The sequence below is a fragment of the Canis aureus genome, chromosome 34 (assembly GCF_053574225.1).
Source record: "Canis aureus isolate CA01 chromosome 34, VMU_Caureus_v.1.0, whole genome shotgun sequence".
Lineage (NCBI taxonomy): Eukaryota > Metazoa > Chordata > Mammalia > Carnivora > Canidae > Canis > Canis aureus.
In genome coordinates, this window is record NC_135644.1 from 26,085,163 (window position 1) to 26,103,660 (window position 18,498).

The following is an 18,498-nucleotide window of genomic DNA, read 5'->3' on the forward strand; positions in this document are numbered from 1 at the left end:
TAATAATATTCTTGGAAGTTTTTCCTTAAGAGCACATATAAACTGACCTCATTCTTTTAACACCTACAGATCACTCTCTTACATGGATGTACCATAATCTATTTAATTCAGACTATCTGCTATAAAAATGCCTGACAATGCTATCAAACACTATTTACGTAACACTTCTTCCTTACATTTTGATTTTCCATGCTAGCAAATTTTATATATTCTAAGTTTTTCAGCAAGGTACATGAGGCCCACCAGCACCTTCACAGACACAGGCTCTCTGGGCTGCACTCCCAGTACCTCCTGCTCCTAGCCAAACCCAGGTGGCATATAGTTCTCCTAAATACTCCATGCATTGCTCATGCTGTTGTTCTAGCTGCAACCCATCCTACCTTCCTTTGCTTGGTTAATTCTTACTCAGTCCTTCAAGAGAGGGCTTAGGTATAACCTCCCTCCAGGAAGAAAAGATTCCCCAACCCGCCGGGCAGGGGAACCTGAACAAATTCAGGATGAATTTGTACAAGTCAGCCATAGCTACTAGAGTTTAAATTTCTCCAGGAAAGAAAACACTGTACTAATCTTTGCACCTGCCAGAGTTTAGTACAATATCTGGCACACTAAATATATTTAATACCACTGAATTAAGCTAGAATGAAAAGGGAAGTTCTTGAACACCTCTTGGGTGCCAAGCCCTACAAACATCACTTCTCACTGAACACAGTGATACCCAGTTTACAGATGAGGAAACTAAGGCCCAGAAGTTAAGAAATCTGTCCAAAGGCATAAAGGGAGAGCTAAAACTTGAAACCAAGTCTACTTTATTCCAGAACCACTGATCTTTCCATTCTGCTTTTGGTCACACATTCTGATGCTGAAAGTTTGGTTGAGAAGCTCAAATATGCAATCCTGGAGGGCAGGACAACCCCATAACTGTTGTGGGTAATCCATGGGCACTACAGTCCCCCAAAAAAGTCAGCCAAAAGCAATCTAGAATGCAGCACTAAAATGGCAGAAAACAAAAAGGAGGTTATGAACAAGCGAATCTTGTCCACAGCATCCACAATGTGCACCTTTCACACTCGGGCAGCGTCTTTCGGGAGCCATTCAAAATAAAGAGGACAAGCCGACTTAAGCAGCCGCGCAGCCCAACATCCCTGCTTAATCCCACAGCTAGCTCTCCCGGTGAGCAGTTTCTCTCCCCACCCCCAGCTCCACAGCATCCACAGTCCCATACCACCAGCTACAGCTGACCTTTTGGGTCTGCACCCATAAAAGATTTAAAAGCTGACCAATTCTGCACAGACAGAGCCGCCCTGGAAAGGCCCACAAGCGGGTGAGGGGCAGGACACAGGCCAGCACTGCAGGAGCAGCACCAGCGTCCTGTGAACCTGCTAGAAGACCCACGGCCGGCTCTAAACCCTCATCTGCAAGCTGAGCAAAGAATGCCTGCCCCTAAGGCCTTTAAGGGTATGAAATCAGACCATCTAAGAATAACCGCTTAGCACAGAGCCTATTCAGTGAATGAACAAACCGATCAGAGGACAAGCAGCCCCTCTCCTATCTTCTCCACCAGGACAGGGATAAGAAAGGGCAGTGGGGAAAGTCCTATAACTAATATAGGAAGTCAAAATGACATTTAGCAAAGGTGGTAACACATGAGGAAGCCACTCCTCTCTCCCACACAAGAAAAGAATGACCCATTCAGCAGCAGTTAATGAACCCAGGCCTCACTCACTAGGAGTGACAAAGCAGCAAAAATTATCCCAATGGTAACCAGACACCAACACAAAAGACACACAGGCTGAAAACAAAACAAAAAAATCATTTCTCTCCTATTATCAGCTACAACCAAACAAGAATGTCTAACTCTTTAGGAAAGGTAGACTATGGTAGGAAATGGTTAAAAGGAAATGCACGACACAGTCAGCCCTGGATACACTGCCGAATGAAAGAAGCAGGCACTGGAGGTGTGTTGAATGAAGCCCATTCCCAGGTCTCACACTCCCTCTCCAGATTAAGGGAGTAGAGCTGGGATTAGGTCTAGGTGTTTTGACTGTACATCACTCAATTCCCCAACCTTCAGAAGTACCCCCATTCCAAAGTCTCAGAAAACAACCTCGGGGAAAGCGGGTAACATTCCAGTGGCCCTGAGACTAAGTCACACTTAGGCCATACTGAGCTTGGGCCTGAACCTAGCTGGTCTGGCTTCAAAGCCTTCACTCACCAAAAACAGGGACACAAAATGGATGAAGGTGGCCAAAGGGCAGAAACTTCCAGTTATAAAATAAGTAAATCCCAGGGATGTAATGTACAGCAGCAATGGTGACTATAGTTAACAATACCGTATTGCATACTTGAAAGTTGCTAAGAGAATTGATCTTAAAAGTTCTCATCACAAGGAAAAATACTGTAACTGTGTGACGGATGTTAACTAACTAGACTTATTATGGTAATGATTTCACCATATATACAAATACTGAATCATTATGTTGTACACTTGAAACTAATATTACATATTAATTATAAGCCAATAGAAAGAAAAAAGACACAAAACAGACAGAGAGGAAAGGGGAGAAGGGGCTAGTCTGGAGTCATGAGTAATACCAAAGCTTTATTCCTCCTCACTCTCCACCTGCCAGGTTCCCTTTTCCAACCTCTTTTTCATAAGCAAGGAAAATACTCATAATCTAATTGTCCTAGAATTTCCTGCCAAAAGTCCACTTAAAAGGCAAAACAAACCTAATGGGGGAGGGGGAAGGAAAACAAACCTAATGGGGGAGGGGGAACTTCCTACTTTTGAGTATTTAATCCAAATAACTCAAAACAGCCTTGGCAAAATTAAATATGAATGTATGTACATTCCTAAAAAATAATTTTCCAAGGTGTCGGTTCTTACCAGAGCTCAACATCATACTGTTTAAGGAGCTATTGAAAGCCCCCCTCAAAGAAGTGAAGTTAAAAAGACAGCCTAGGCCACACAGAGCCAAACATTCTCAACAGTACGATCCTGTTGCGACCTACCTGGCTCAATCTGGGATCCCAGGATCTTTACAGAAATGCAGACCGCCAACCCTCACTGCAGACCAGTGGAAACACTAGCAAGCAAGGCCGTGGAAAGAATCCTTCGGAGTTAAATGCCATACAACACCGTTTAGGCCTGGGGGCTGTGGGATGAAGGGCTCATTACCCATCTCCTCCTACAGAAGTTCTAGTCCAATCCTACCAAAAGGACTTCAAGGAGCTCCTACACGGAGGCTAGGAAGTGCTTCAAGAACCAAAGTTCCAACTGGCTATTGGGGATTTCCAAATGGGTATCCCCAAGGGGCCCCCAACCCTGCTCCTCCCCTCCTGAGAGATGCCTCTGCTATGGGCATTGTGGGTACCTTGCTGCCCACCTGGAAACAGCCTTGCCCTCTACCTTGAGCCAGCTGCTAAGCAGTCCTGGTTTGTCCTGGAAGACGCTTCCACGCTGCTGCAAAAATCATCTCCCATGCTCACTCTCGTCTGTGTGTTCTCATTCCCTCTGTTGTAAAAGCATGGTGGCACAGGACTGTCGACCTGAGTGCAAATCTTGGCTGAGCCCCTCTCCTTTTCTGCAAAATGAAGGTGAGGATCACAGCACTCTATAAAAAGTGCTCTGCAGTGAGGACCTGAACTATTGCACCCTAAATGCACAATAAAAGGTATTGAACTGACAACGGTTCTCTTCCTCCCACGAACATCATCTCTCACCTGACCTACTTCAAAGCCTCATAACAGAGAGCCCTGCCGCCCATCTGTCCCTGCGCCAGTCTCTCCTCCACACCACCGCCGCCTGAGCTTTCCTCCGACACACAGCTCTGATTACATCATCTCCCTGCTCTCAAACCTTTTGACAGCTATCACTTGCTTTACAGGATCAAGTCCATACTTCTTAGCCTAGCATGCAAGGCCTTTTGCAATCTGGCTCCTCTCCCTCCTTGCCACTGTACCCAAATGCCAAGTGCCATCTGTTCTAGTAACCGTACCCCAAACATGACTTGTATTTTCACACCTTCCTGCCTCTGCTGGTCCTGCTCTCTTCACAGAAAGCCCCTCACCCTCTTCCCCACCGGCAAAGTACAACTTTCACCTCCTCCCTGAAGTCTTCCCCAGCCACCAACTCCTCCTCCTCCCCTGCCTACTCTTCTTCCTCTGCTCCTTCTCCCCCTGCCCTCCCTCCTCAACTCTCCTGCTGCACACTTGCCTTCTAACTATGCATGCACATGCACTTGTCTCCTCAGCTTGAGGCACAGAGCTGGGACTCGCCTCAGACGGGCATAATGACAGCCCTCAAGGTATTTGTTGGAAGAATGACTACAAGGCTTCCACCAAATGAAAACAGTTTCTAATTTGTCAAACAGTTAACACCTTCATGGTAACTTTTTACTTCTAAAACTTGTAAGGATATTGTATTCCTTGAGCTAAGATTGCTCTTAATAAAGCAAAAAAGGCCCATGAAGGTGAGATGTCTTTATAAATTCTGTCTGCTTAGAACTCAATCACTATCCCTCTGGAAATGACATCTCCTCCCTTTTTCTATGATGGGTGAGGGAAATCACGCTCTCTGATTCTTCCTGGCTTGACTTTCGGGATGTGGAGCTAGACAACTTAAGGAGTCCCTCTTCTGCTTAAAAGAAAAAAAAAATTTTTTCGAAAGGAAGGGATAAACAAAACTCTTACTTAATGGTAGTGAAAAAAGTGTAACAAGCTCAAGTGTGCTGGACTTGAGTACCCTTAGGGAGTCAGGTTCATTCTCAGAGAACAGGTCTGCCTGGGCAGAGAGTAGTGTGAGTCCTTGTCTTCCTGGGACCTGTTCTTGTATAAGCCATTAACAAAGCCACATGTCCCAAGACTCAGAAACAGCTGGTTGGAAGAGAACATTTAACTGGTTTACCCAAAATGCCAAGGAGTCAAGGCCCATAAATGTCCATTTAAATGGCCTCCAAAACTTCTCCCATTCGAAACTTCGGATTTATTAACTCTCCCTTTACATGAGTCTTTAACAGGGAATAAGCGAGGAAGGAGAATCTTCCCTCCTCCCCACTGTGAAGCTCTGAGGCCCTTCAGGGAAGCACTGAGCCCTGTCCTCTGCAGGAAGGCTGCTCTCCTGGTTGGCAATAGGCCTGTTCATAAACATAGACATACTACTTGAATATGGTGCTACAGGCTTACTTCATCTAAGCAAAATAAAGTGTATTATTCTAAACCACACTCAAGTGAAACTCTGAAGTTTGCAGAGCTTCTCATGTTCTCACAGTCCTTAGTAAATAAATGGATTTTTAAAATACTGATTTTCATTAAAACCAGACAGTTTGTTAGCAATATCCTCATGCCAATAATAAAATATCCTTTTTTCTCTGGTTCCTACTCCTTTATAAATTACTACCTAAAAATGTCCCACTTGTTTGTTCAAAATATTTCATATAAACATCTAATTGTTTTAATGTAAGCAACCAAATAACTATACAGATTATCTTGAAATCAAGGTCTTATCGGTAGCTTAAAATTAGCAATTTTAAAAACACTCAGAACAAAAAAAATAGATAAAATTTTAAAAATAAAAACAAGGGACACCTGGGTGGCTCAACCATTGAGCACAATTTATTTATTGAGCCTTGGGGCCCAGGGTGTGATCCTGGGATCCGGGATCAAGTCTCGCATCGGGTTCCTCTAGGGGACCCTGCTTCTCCCTCTTCCTGTGTCTCTGCCTCTCTCTCTCTCTCTCTCTCTCTCTCTCTCTCGTGTGTCTCTCATGAATAAATAAATAAATAAAACCTTTAAAAAATAATAAAATAAAAACAAACAAAAACTTCCATTCAATTACTGATCCAGAAAGGTGAGCTTAAAATATGGTTAAGAAGAGAAGGAAGAAAGGAGAGGACATTGTGGCACTTATGAGCCAAGTACTGTGCAACATATTTGTTTGGTTTGGTTTATTTTTAAGTTTTTAATTCCAGTTAACAGAATATATTATATTAGTTTCAGGTGTACAACACAGTGATTCAGCACTCCCATACATCACTTGGTGCTCATCACAAGTAGTGCTAAGCATTTTACATGGGTTCTCACCTTCAGTCTTGGCACAAAGCCTATGAAACAGGATTACTAACCCATTTTATGGGTTAAAAAGACAGAGGTCAAGTAAACTGCCCAGAGTCACACGCTAAACCAGAGTTCATCTGGCTTCAAAGATCATGCTTTTATTCACTAAAACCTATATATTTGTATTTTTAAAAGAGGAGAAGAAAAAAAAAAGTACTGTGTATTTTTAGTGTGCTACTATAGTTCCAAACTGCTTACTGTCCAAAGTGCCTTATTATTCACAAGTAAATTTTAATACATAGAACAATATTCCCAACCGCTAAGGGATTAAATACAAGAATGTGCTGGGAACTATCTATGATAGCTACCATTCATCACACAAAGCTACTTTATATATACCATGCTATTTTTCATTAAGACACACAAAATTTCTTTGAGTTTAATTTTTCCCAGACATAGAAGTACTTGGAAGACTATCAAGGGAAAAAAAACTTAAATATCAAATTAAGTTAACAAAGTCAGCTACAATAGGAACTTTTATTTACATGTCTGAGTTTCCAAGATAATGTACATATAAAATTATGACCCTGAGAGTGTACTTAGATTTATAGCTGTACTTCAAATTAGCATAAGCATTTATCAGAAAAATATTCTGTTAAAATTTATCCAACAGAGGTAAAATGCATATTGCTAAATTAATGTGCTCAAAATAAATCTTCATAGAATATGTTTTACACTTACAACTCAGATACTGTCATTCTGAATAAAATTCAACCACCAAAAATGTTTAATGCTCAAATCACTTCACCAAAACATGGTTTATAATCTTAAGATATACTGAAAACTTATAACCATTTAACCAGGCCAACTATTCAGAATAACACAATGTTTCCAACCACAACTGGAATAAAATTAAATTTGTACCCCTTTGCTATACTAATAAAATTAATTTCCAAATGAACTCGAAGGCATTACATATATATATATACACACACATATATGTAATACATATCGCATGAGTATGTTATATATTACATATATACAAATGTATATGTAGATTACATACTAATTATACATATATGACAGATGCATAGTATGTGTAATACATGTGTGTATTACGTGTATTAATGTAGTATGTGATACCTATATGTATTAGATGTATTATTACGTATGTCTACATATATTATATATACACCTATATAAATATGAATTGCTAAATTAAAATGCCTGTTCCCAAATCACAGAAGAAAAGCATAGTCCACGACCTATTCTTGCCCAAAATATTTAACCTGAATTTAAACCAGGCCTTGAGATCTAACCTCTAATTTCTAGGAAATACAGTGCACAAAGGACAAGGTAAACAATTTTACCTTGTAAAGGTAACAACTTTAGGAAACAAGGAAACTATAGATATGGAATATCCTACAAGGTCTCTTCTACAAGTCAGAAGGGAGGAGGAAGGAGTGGTGAGATAGCATTTTTCTACATTTAAAAAGACTAAAGAGACAAAATCAGCAAAAATTCAGTGCTAATATGTAAACCTTGACTGAATCCCAGATCCAAGAAAACAAAAATGGTGACAATTGCCATCTGGGGGACAATTAGATGACATTAAGAAATCACTGTTAATTTTGTGAAAAGTGACAATGAGGTGGTGGGGTTTAAGTCCTTAGTTAGAAATGCATACTAAAGTTTGTCAGGATGGGGATCCCTGGGTGGCGCAGCGGTTTGGCGCCTGCCTTTGGCCCAGGGCGTGATCCTGGAGACCCGGGATTGAATCCCACATCGGGCTCCCGGTGCATGGAGCCTGCTTCTCCCTCTGCCTGTGTCTCTGCCTCTCTCTCTCTCTCTCTGTGACTATCATAAATAAATTTAAAAAATTAAAAAAATAATAATAAAGTTTGTCAGGATGTCTGGGCTTTGCTTTAAAATATTTCAGCAAATTAGGGGCACCTGGCTGGCTCAGTCAATGGAGCACTGGGACTCTTGATCTCAGGGTTGTAGGTTCAAGCCCCACATTGGGTGTAGAGAATACTTAAAAGTCTTTTTAAATCTTTAAAAAAAAGAAAATATGTCAGCAAATTAAACAACAACCCAACACTGTTTCCGGACAAAGATGCTTTGCAAAAAAAAAGTTTCCACAATTCAATTTATTTGGAAAATGCTTAAAACTTTGTTTCCCTCCAAGGGAATTCACAATGAAGATTAGAAATAATGGTACTCAGAAGTCCTACAGTTAAAAAAAAAAAACTACCTACTGTGGTTTGGTAAGCCCAGATCTTACCACTTATTTGAACACAGAGCTTTTTTCACTGCATAACATCTACTAATTTCATGAGAATCAGTTTCCATGGAACCCCCTTTGGGAACTGCTGCTTTACCTAGCTAAATCACTCTCAAGTAAGGCTCTCTTAAGTCCCACGTATGCTCCAAGAACTCTGAATAATAAAAAATTCACAACTGCATCTATTTGCAACTTAGAAGCCTGTCACTTTTTCTGTCTTTGCATCTATCATAAGTATATGTTGACTCTAACATGTTTTAATTTCTAAATCAAATCTTTGTATAAAACAAAATTGCCACTGCAAAAGTTCCCTCCGTGGAGTTAAATTTTGCTATTCAAATCTACTTCCTTTGAAATCCGCAATGAAATAAATCTCAAATTCATAAGTTGTCAAACCACGACACATTTACACTTTCAAAACTTCCCCGAGATAGTTCAAAGGCTCCTCAAACGCTCTCAAATGACTTCTCAAAGTTAAGTTACTGGCTTCATGGTAACAAAACACAAAACAAAACCTGAAATCAAAACTCTCTGACAGTCTTTCAAGGTAGTACTTAAGGACTTCTAACAATTTACCTCCAAGTCCTTTGGAGAACTCATCTTTATGCACCAGAAGTGGTCCTGTTCTTATAAATGGGTCTTTTGGGTACTTGAACAATTGGATTCCAAGACAGACTGACCATATCACAAATTCTATCTACTCCATGGCTAAAAGTATAAAAGCAAGCTTTCAACTAATATCTGCAGTTCATTTGAGTGAAAAATGTGTCCTATTCCATTTAAAAGCCTCAGTACTTAAAAACTTTGGGAATACACTTAAAAGACATAAATGGCTAACAAAGAAATCTGAGCTAGAAGTCACTGCTATAAGGAAACAATAAAATTTGATGTCTCCCTTGCATCTAGGAGGCAATTTACAACATTCAAAACCCTTTCATAGACATTCTGTCATTTGACCCTCAAAACCCTAGAGAGATGTCTGTTTTCCATCATGGTAGCATATATCTAACATGACTCAACTTGAAAGCCAACAACTTGTCAACCCTCAATTATCCTTCCCATGGAGAGAATAACGGCATATGTAATTTGATTCAGCTGAGCCATGAAGCGTCCATCACCTCCTGTCTCCCAGTGGGGACACTCAGGCCAGACCCTTACCACAGGAGTTCCCCCATGAAGGGCTTGGAGCTACTTGCCAACAGCTAACTGTCCACGGGCATTTAGAGCTTCATACAACCCAACCACCAGGCCTTGTCTGTACTCCACAGGGGAGGAGACTCTCCTCTCAACTGACTGCACCTGCCTAGGATTGTCTGATGATGTTTCTGCAGCATCAGTCTTCAGAGCTTCCTGTTTGTACCCATGACACTGTACCCACATGGAAGGAGAACAATGTCTAACTGTGGGCAACACATGTGAGGGCAGACAAAAAAACTTTGGAATAAAAATGCCCTGGGTTTGGATCCTGGATCCTCCTGTCTTGGCCATGTGCATTCCTTGGTCTCAGATTCCTTATACGAACCTGCAGCACTCTACCTCCTAAGGTTATTGAGGGCTGGAGGAGAGAGAACCTCCTACCGCCCCCCACCCCTACTGGCACAGAGCTGAATTTAACAGCTGTGGGTTCTCTGCCTGACTCCTTTTTCTTCCAGGAAAGGGAAACAAGCAATTTAAAAAACTAAGGCAAGACAGGACCCCAACCATCAAGAAGCCCAGGCATCAAAGCCAGGGTGCCTGGCTGGCTCATTTGGTAGAGTATGCAATGCAACTCTTGATCTCAGGGTAGTGAGTTCAAGCTCCATGCTGGGCATGGAGCCTACTTAAAAGCCTATAACCCGGAGGCAAAGTAAGCAGGCCAACAACTTAATAATAAAAGGCAATAAGGAAAAAAAAATTATAATTGTACAAGTAATGTGCTGGGGGATTAAACAGAAAGAATCATGTAAATGCAGAAGGGGAAGATGTAAAAAAATGTTAATGACAAAGCAAAATTTGAGCTAGGCCTTGAAGGACAATGAAAATGTAGTGGGGGGGGTCACCTGCGTGGCTCAGTCAGTTAAGCCTCTGCCTTCCACTTGGGTCATGATCTTGGGATTCTGGGATCGGGCCCTTCCCCTCCCTGCTCAGAGGGGAGTCTGCTCCTCCCTCTGCCTCTCCCCTCCCCCCACCCTCCCCCACTCATGTGTGTGCGCTCTCAACTAAATAAATAAAATCTTGAAAAAGGGGCAGCCCCGGTGGCCCAGCGGTTTAGCGCCGCCTTCAGGCCAGGGTCTGATCCTGGAGACCTAGGATCGAGTCCCACATCGGGCTTCCTGCATGGAGCCTGCTTCTCCCTCTGCCTGTGTCTCTGCCTCTCTCTCTCTCTCTCTCTCTCTCTCTGTCTGTCATGAATGGATAAATAAAATCTTAAAAAAGAAAAGAAAATGTAGTGGGGGATGGGGAAAACAGCCTCCCCTGAGGCAAACTGATACAAAGTATGGGACAGTTATGGAACGGGGATGAGCTGAGTGGCATTTGCAAAGACATGCGTCTGGAAAAGAAAGTCATGAACCAGACCATGGAGAATCTTGAAGGCTATGAATACAAGGAGAACAGCCATGGCTCTTACCTGTCCCCAAATCAGCTGTGCTTTCAGCTACAAGTAACAAAAACTACATAACTACCAAGTGACAGGAAAATATGGTCTCAACTTTTTGGTCATGGAGCCCTAAAAGTAAAAAAATTAAACACGTATCCCCAATATGTTACAAATTGCATATAATTTATATATAATTAAAACACTAGAGTTATGAATTACATGTGTATACTAATGTATGTACATTATAAAACATCCATTAAAAGCTTTTCAATGGATGAGAATGATTCAAACATTATTCTTACCTTTATTTTTATTAATACAAATCCATACACAATTTTTGTGCCAATTTACTAATCTGAGTTAAAAGTCATTTCCTCAGGGCACCTGGGTGACTCAGTCAGTTAAGCTTCCAACCCTTGGTTTCAGCTCAGGTCATGATCTCAGGGTCCTGAGATGGAGCCCCAGGATATGCTTTGTGGGGGAGTCTGCTGGAGATTCTCTCCCTCCCCCGCTCTGCCCCTCCCCTCAGCTCATGCTGTCTCTCTAAAATCTTTTTAAAATATCTAAAAAAATAAAAGTCATTTCCTCATCTCTATAATAAGACACTTTCTTATCCTATAAACTTATATCATTATCCTTAAACTTTCTTTGCAAGAGAGCCACTTGCCCATTTTGTGGGAGTCTGTTTACTCAAAAATAGATAACATAATTCATAAATCCTTCTACACAGAGTTCACCAAAGGCAAGAATAAGAATGAGAGTACCACTGGCACTTCCACCAGGTTATAAAATCATCTCTCATATAGCCTAAGTAACAGGAGACTTTTCAGATATACCAACCAGTATTAACCATCTATTAAATAGGAAAGCAAAAAATAAATAAATAAAAATAAAGCTTTTTTTTTTTTCCTAGATAAGGTTCTAATATTTCCTTCCTTTTCAGACTAGATGGTTTAGTGCACTCCATTTGGAGATAACTGCCTCAAACAATAATAAAAAAAATTTGTCACACAAGTTCTGAGTCACAGTGGTTTCAGGGTTAGTTAATTGAGCAGCTGGAAAATGCCACCATGTTCATAGGCACATCCATCTTTGTACTCTGTGATCCTCTGAGTATTAACCTGTTCTATTTTGCTGACAACTTTCAGTTCCCAGTACAGCGGTACTCCATAGGTATCACATAAATATTCATTAACCAGTCACTAGCAAGAGGTATGGTATTACTAAAGTTGACTGAACTTGATCAAGATTCATCCCTTAGGGCAGAGGACACACCCAACTTACCTTGAATGCCCGGCCAATAGAGAACCAATCAAAAGCAAGATCATGATACCAAGTCATGTGGAAATTATTACAGCACTGGCCTTCCTACAGAATCATGTAACCAACAGAGTGTGAGTAAGCCTAGATCCCAGCAGAAAAACCAGCCAGCTGAGCCCAGCTCCAATTTCTGAATTGCAATCAACTAAACACAGTAGTTGGTTTAAAACACAAGAAGCAAAGGAGACCAGGATAGGGAATGCTGTGGTTTGGGCAACCAAACCATCCCTGGTATAACACTCCATGTACACAGGACAACAGTGAAGAAAAAACTATACTGTTTCATTTCCATGGTTGTTGGGTTTTTTGTTGTTGTTGTTTTATTTAAACATCTAGTTCAGGGTAAGCAAGCACTCAATAAACATAAATAATTGATGTTACTGACCCCAAGTAATTTAGAATAAAGCATGGGGCAAAGAGAGGGGAGTATAACGGGATACGTGAAAATAATGACCAATTTTCGACTTTTCTGCAGTAATTCAATACCCATTATACAAGTGCCTGTATATGCAGCAATTCAAATCCCCAAAGAATGTGGAAAAGTCTCAAGAGTGTGGGGTATACATCACAGGAGCATTAAAAATGTTCTTACCCTCTGGTACATTGGTATGTTGTTATGACCAGCAATACCACTTTTGGAAACATATCCTGCATGAAACAGCTAGCTAGCTCTTTTTGTTTAGACAGCTTCCTCCCTCTTCCATTAACAATAACCCCCTTCTTTGTGGGACACTTTGTCTCCCCACAGTCCCATCTTGTGGGTCTAATGGAGACTGCCAACCTTAACTCTCCTTTGGTTGGCATTAGGCCAATCTGGGTTCTCTCCAGGATTTTCCCAAATTGGAACTAAGAGCAAAGAATCAGTTTCTTGATGATGTGAGGTTTTGAAGCTACCAGCAGCCAGGTGCCCCTGTGTGGGGCAGTGTGCTGGGCCCTCATTCAAAGGGTTCTCATAGCCTAAGAGATCTTTCTTCTCAACACACCTAAATGTCCAAATAGACTGGTTAAATAAATTATGGTAATGTATGTAATGGATTTACCAAAGAGTCACTAAAACAGTACCAAAGAAGAATATACTGATATGACAAGAGGGGAAAAAAGCACATTATATAAGTATATACTATATTCTAAACTGTGCAAATATATGTCAAACCTTTCTCACATTTCTTCAAAAGCACATGTATAAAGGATCCTGTTTTTGCACGAGTATATATGCATGAAAAAAAGCATAACCAGGTGTTAGAGACAGCCCCACCCACGACCCGGACTCACAGAGGTAATAAGCCACTGTCATGATAGGCAAGTAACCCTAGGTGTGCTGGGTGGAGCAGGGAAGGTGGTGAGTCACTGTGGCTCTGGGCTATCTGACTGAACGTACTAGGTTCACATCTACATACAACTGTGGCTGGAAGATTTTTACTAACAAATTCCTTCATGGTAGTGGCAAAAACCTGTGCTAAAATCCAGGGACTGTGCCATCCCTCTGCATTAATTTTCTTGTCCTTGACATTCTTGTCCATGGGACTCTTCCTCCCAGAATATTCTTCTTGATCATACATACCTGCAAGAACCCTTAAAGACAATATCTACTGTAGAGGGGCAAGTGCCATCAATACCACAGCCAAACAAACCAGAAGTCCTTTCACTCACTCTCCACAAGATAATTTTTCCCGAGAGCCTTCTTTATCAAAAGTCTTCCTCTATTATTTCAAATCCAGACTCCCGGGCAGCCCGGGTGGCTCAGCGGTTTAGCACCACCTCCAGCCAAGGGCGTGATCCTGGAGACCCAGGATCGAGTCCCACCCATGTCAGGCTCCCTGCATGGAGCCTGCTTCTCTCTCTGCCTCTCTCTCTCTCTCTCTCTGATGAATAAATAAATTAAAAATCTTTAAAAAAATAAAATAAAATAAAATCCAGTCTCCCGATAATAAAAAACCAGAAGCTCTTCTTCTGTTTTGCTGCTCTTGTTCCCTTCTGGTATGTTGATAGTCTCCCAACTTCACAAGCAAATACTGCTTCATCATGCTCTCTCCACTCACACGCGTGTGAGTGAGCCTTTACAGTCAATCGGTACTTATGGGTACATACTCTCTTTTGAGGTTTAAACCCGACTGCTTAATATTCTAAAGAGACAGTCTTCTGAGAATAAGTTTAAAAAGCTAAAGATGGACAGGCTGCTCAGACATAAAAGAGCCTATAGCTTAGCACATAATTTTATTTTAGAACCTTTTAAAGAAAATCCATACCAGCTTCCAGATGAGTGTCAAGTTGCGCTCAGTGCTCTTAAATAGGCAAGCAGGACACAGTACAAACATTTAGAGTCACAGTGAAAATGGGTCACCTGCAGCCTACTACTTACGTCTTTACCGTTAAACCAACAGCATGAGGGAAGAATTTATGTAGCACAGAAAGTGCTGCAGAATTAGACTTCTCCAAACATCAGCAGAAAGAGCCCAAGAATGATGACACCAAAAAAGGGACGTTTGTCCAAGCTTTGTAATTCCGCTAAGAGGTACCACGATGAAAGGCAAATGATATCTTCATTTCTTATTTTTAAAAAAGACATATGGATCTGAGAAGTGATTTCCTTAAGAATGCTGTCTGGGTTACTAGTCTGGATTATAAATCACACTAGACCCTGAAGCCTACTTAATAAAAAAGAAGTTGAAAATAAACAAATGATTAGTTTGAGGTATGTGAATTTCTGAAGCTCTCTCGGGAAGAAAATTTTATTACCATTGTTACTGATCTGTTTTTAATCTCTGACATCAAAGCATAGATGTTAACCCTGGGGTTCTGAAACCAGAAGAACCCATAAATGAAATACTATAAGAAACTGCCACATATTAGCATTAGTCTGTTTGTCAAGTCTTAGCCAATCCTCAGGTGACTCCATAAATAAAGGGAGAGGGGATAAGGAGAATGAGCAGATCCAGGTACAAGTCCAACTCCACCACTTATAGATGAAACCCAGCAAACTGATCTAAATGGCTCAGCCTCAGTTTACTAACCTGAGAATTAAGGGTTAAAATACATAGGTAAAGCCCTTTGTAAACCCCAAAGCACTGTGCTAATAGTAGGCATTCTGCAACCTGTGCTTAAGCACATTTCTCCAAGTCTTAGAGAAGTTTAGTGTTGAAAGATAATCCCATTTTAGAGATGATGATGATGAAAAAAACAGAAAGGTGTTAGAGCCTTGTATACAAAACACTTTGTAAACTGGTTGGGGGGAGGTTCTAATTTCCCACCACTGAAATACACATTTAAAAGACAGTCAGGGATCCCTGGGTGGCTCAGCGGTTTAGAGCCTGCCTTCGGCCCAGGGCCTGATCCTGGAGTCCCAGGATCGAGTCCCACATCAGGCTCCCTGCATAGAGCCTGCTTCTCCCTCTGCCTGTGTCTCTGCCTCTCTCTCTCTGTGTCTCTCATGAATAAAGAAATAAAATATTTAAAAAATAAAATAAAATAAAAAATAAAAGACAAAGTTATCCTAGAGACTAAAATCCCTCTCCACCAACACACACACACACACACATCCTCTGCTTCATTTTGAATTTGTAAATTTTACTCCTGTAACTAAACTAAACTTTTCATCAGAAAAATTAAAATAAAGCCGCTTCTCTGACCGTGAGGTTCACAGCCTACCCTCAATCCAACCTAGGCAAAACCTTCAGGATCCGGTTGGAAATGTCTAAAGGAAACATTGACATAACATTAACCTCCAGCTGTGCTGGCAGGCGTCATTATAACGTGGATTATAGTTATATCAGCCCAGGGATACTGGTTTGATAAAGAATTAATCAGCAACTCTGAGGGGGAATGTTGCCTAAAAACGGACAATTTAATCAAGACAATTTCATTGTCTTCAAAATTGTGCCCTCAATCATCCAGCATCAAAAACCCAGTATGGCACCAAATAAATGGTGTGTGGTGAAAGAGACAAAATGTTCTTTTTTCTACAGGCTCTTATGGGAAGCAGAAAAGGGCTGACTATGAATCAGTCATGCTTTAGTTCCACGATGGACATAAATTATGATAATTTGGACATTCTGGTGGTTAAACCAGGAAAGCAGAAAAACACTGCTTCCAAGTCCCAGCAAAAGTTAAAAGTTTGTGGCATCACAGCTAAAGAGACAGGGTCATGAAAAAGTAACCTTACATTTATTTCTGGACTTTCCTGCCTCCACTAAAATGGATGACACGATTTCCCATCCCTTATTGTCAGATCACAACAGTCCGGAAGCCTGGACCAAGTTCACTTGGCAGGTAAGAGGAGCAGCGCCAGGAGGAAGTCCTGAAGGATGTCAGATACCGCATTTCCTTTACTCCTGCACACTTTTCATCTCAATTCCACCAGGATCCGTGCACCGGGAGTCCTGACACCCGCCCTGCGCCGTGGCTGACAAACCGCAGAAACCGGCATCCTCTCGGGAAGGTCCCCCGTGAACCTCTAAGTACATTAGACGAGCGAGCGGAACACCCAGGCGGGCTCCGCATCCACCGTCTCTCCGTCGCTCATACACTCCCCGGTTTCAGCATCCAAGAAGCAGCTGTTAAAATCCAGCACTCTTCGCGGTAGCAGATCTGAACCGCCTCGGAGGGCCGGAGAGCTCCCCCCCCCCCCCAGGAGTGCCAGCCTGGCGGGAATAACCGTGACGGGGGGGGGCGGCTGGAGAGATGCAGACTCCCCTCATTTCCACTACAGAGGAATGCCAACTCTCAAAAAAGAAAAGAAAAAAAATCCCACCAACTCTGAGCCCAGCTCCCGGGTTGCTCCTTCGCTCTCAGCCCCTCCGCCTCCTCACTCGAGCGCACTCGCAGCCCCAGGCCCGAGGTCGAGGCCGAGGTCGAGGTCGAGGTCGAGGCCCGCGGCTGGGTCCGACGGGCCCCGACCTGGGGACCCGCCGACGGCGCTGCTCTGGGGTCAAGTTCAGGAGGAGGGCGGCGCCCTCGCTCCCCGGCTGAGCCCCGCGGGACCGCGCTTCCGACGCGCCCCGAGGCCCCGCGGCGCCCACCCGGGCCGCCCCCGCCGCCGCCCCCGCCCCCGCCGCGCGCCCTCCCGTCGCCGCGCCGAGCCGAGGAAGTTCGCGGCGGCTGCGACCCGGAGCCACACAATGCCTGGGGCTTCCTCCGCGGCCGGGCGTCCGGAAGGCGGCCGCGCCCGGAGGGCCCCAGCCGCGCGCCCCGCGCCCCCGCCCCAAGCCTCCCCGGACGCGCGAGCGGCCCCCGAGCGCCCCGAGGGCCCCTGCGCCCAGTGCGGGGACCCGGGAGCCGCGGCCCCCCGGCGAGCCTCGCCCCTCCCGCGCCCCTCCCCGACATCGCGGGGCCCCGGAAGCCCCGGCGCCCCCACCCCGCGGGCCACGCGCCCCCGCCCGCCTCCCGGGGCCCCTCCACCCGCGGGGCCGAGGCCGGGCGCCCGACGTGCCCAAGCCCGTCCCCGACGGCTCCCGGGAGCGCCGGCGCGGAGGAGGGCGGCCGGGCGGGCTCCAGAAACTTTCGCACTTGCCTCGCCGCCGGCCGCGTCGCCCTCTCCTCCCGCGCGGACCCCTCGCCCCGGGGCGCGGCTGCAGCGGGCCCCGCCCGGACCCAGCGAAGCCGGCGGCGGCGCCAGGGCGGCGGGAGTTACCTGCCGGGAAAGTTTCCAGCCCCGCGGCGCGGCTCCCGCCAGCGCCCGGCCTCGGTGCGCCGCCGCCTCTCGGCTCCCGGCGCCCCGCCCCGCCGCCCCCGGGCCCGCCCCCGGGCCTCATTGGCAGCGCCAGGCCCCGCCCCGCGCGTGTTCCCGAGGCACCTTCCCCGCGCGCCCGCCCCGCCCCCGGGGCCCGACCTGCCGAGCGGTCCGGCGGCCCCGCGGCCCCGCAGCCCCGCGGCCCCGCAGCCCCCCGCGCTCCGCAGACGGCCGGGGAGGGCGGGCGGGAGCGAGCCGCGGAGCGCAGTCTGTGCGGCCCCCCGGCTTCCCTCCGCCCGCCCCACGCGCCCGCGCGGCCGCCCACTCTCGGGGGCTCGGGCGAGCTCAGGGAGCCGCGCGGCGCAGGGGGCATCTCCCCGCGCCTCTCCGGTGCCCGGGCGGGGCGGGGTGGGGCGGGGGGGGGCGCGCCCCCTGGCGCTGGGGCTGCCCGGCCGTCCGGCTGCTCCGCGGGGCCCGCCGCGCGCTCCTGTCGGCGGGAGGAGGGAGCCCGGGAGGGGGAGAAACAAAGATGTTATTATTGCTTCGGTCGGGAGCAGTAAACTAAATGCCCAAGTTCCCAAAATGTCTTATTTCCCAGCA

At 44.8% G+C, this 18,498-nt stretch overlaps 1 protein-coding gene across 1 annotated transcript in view; it reads right to left on the reverse strand.

The window, feature by feature from the left end:
- TANC1 (tetratricopeptide repeat, ankyrin repeat and coiled-coil containing 1) overlaps positions 1 to 17,952 on the reverse strand; it is a 223,611-nt gene extending 205,659 nt beyond the window's left edge. The window contains exon 1 of the mRNA XM_077883375.1: positions 17,860 to 17,952. The gene's annotated coding sequence lies outside the window, so the exon portion shown is untranslated. The remainder of the gene's footprint in view (positions 1 to 17,859) is intronic.
- Between the last annotated feature and the right edge of the window lie 546 nt (positions 17,953 to 18,498).